Source organism: Tupaia chinensis, unplaced genomic scaffold, assembly GCF_000334495.1.
Source record: "Tupaia chinensis unplaced genomic scaffold, TupChi_1.0 Scaffold000539_1, whole genome shotgun sequence".
NCBI lineage: Eukaryota > Metazoa > Chordata > Mammalia > Scandentia > Tupaiidae > Tupaia > Tupaia belangeri.
In genome coordinates this window covers 2688715-2689898 of record NW_006160052.1, presented here as the reverse complement: position 1 = coordinate 2689898, position 1184 = coordinate 2688715, and the positions used below count along the sequence as shown (strand labels likewise).

Sequence of the window (1184 nt, the reverse complement as noted above, 5' to 3'; positions counted from 1 at the left end):
GTGTGCATGCCCAAGATCCCAAGAGGAGAATAGAGGAGAAGCGATTGCGGCGTGGCCATTCCCCCTGTAGGGTGTTTCTCGCTTTCTGTCTGTCTCTCTCTTTCTGGTGAGTGCACGTGCACTATAGCAAAAACCTCTCCCACCAAAAAAGAATCAAATGGACCTATTAGAGATGAGGGCTATAATACAGGAAGTCAAAATCTCCTTTGAAAGTATTAAAAGCAGACTAGATCATACAGAAAATCGAATCTCAGATGTAGAAGATAAAATTGCTGGCCTAGGAAAATCCACCACAAAGACTGAGAAAACTGCCCCCCAAAAATGAGAACAAGATATGAGAAATACTAGACACCATCAAACATCCAAACATCCATATAATTGGCATCCCAGAAGGTAAAGAGATTCATAAGGGCATTGATAACCTAATTCCATGAAATCCTGCAAAAAAACTAGAGAGGTATTCAAAGATCCAGTCCTAAGAAATACAAAGGACGCCAAATAGAATCAACCTAAGAAGATCTTCTCCAAGACACATTATACCCAGACTGACCAAAACTACAGACAAAGACAGGGTACTAAGATTGGCAAGAGAGAAATGTCAAGTTACCTACAAAGGATGTCCAATCAGGCTAAGAGCAGACCTCTCCTCAGAGACAATGAAAACAAATTTAATAATTATTTTTTAAAAATTCAATAATCAGGGTTGGCAGGTGGCATGGTGGTACAAGTGCTGGCTATACCACAAGGCTGCCTGCAGTCTGAGTCCTGGACCTGGCAGCTTGCTTTCTAACTTTCTCTCTCTGGTTAGATTTTAAAAATAATGATAATGATGAATAAAATTAAATAAGATAATTCATTTAAAAAAATCAATCATCTGGGCTGGTGCCATGATGTAGTGATTAAAGGAGCTGGATCCCAAGTGACAACTGCATTCAAATGCTGGCCCCAGTGGCTTGAAAGACATGTCAAGCACGTGTGCACGTGTGCCTAAATCCTGGCCAGACACAGAAGTGGAGGAGACGGGACTGCAGCATGCCCGTGCCCCACTGGTGGGTGCTTTCTCCCTCTCTCTCTGGCAAGTGCACATGCCAACTGGTAGTTATTTTTTAAAAGAAAGGAAGACAGAACTGTCCTGTGATAGGTTCTTTTTTTTTTTTTTTTTGAGAGGTTTTTTCTATAGGGCA

General features: G+C 41.4%; 1 protein-coding gene across 1 annotated transcript in view; it reads right to left on the bottom strand.

The window, feature by feature from the left end:
* PI4K2A (phosphatidylinositol 4-kinase type 2 alpha) overlaps positions 1 to 1184 on the bottom strand; it is a gene marked incomplete at its 5' end in the record, with an annotated part of 42124 nt that overhangs the window by 22445 nt on the left and 18495 nt on the right.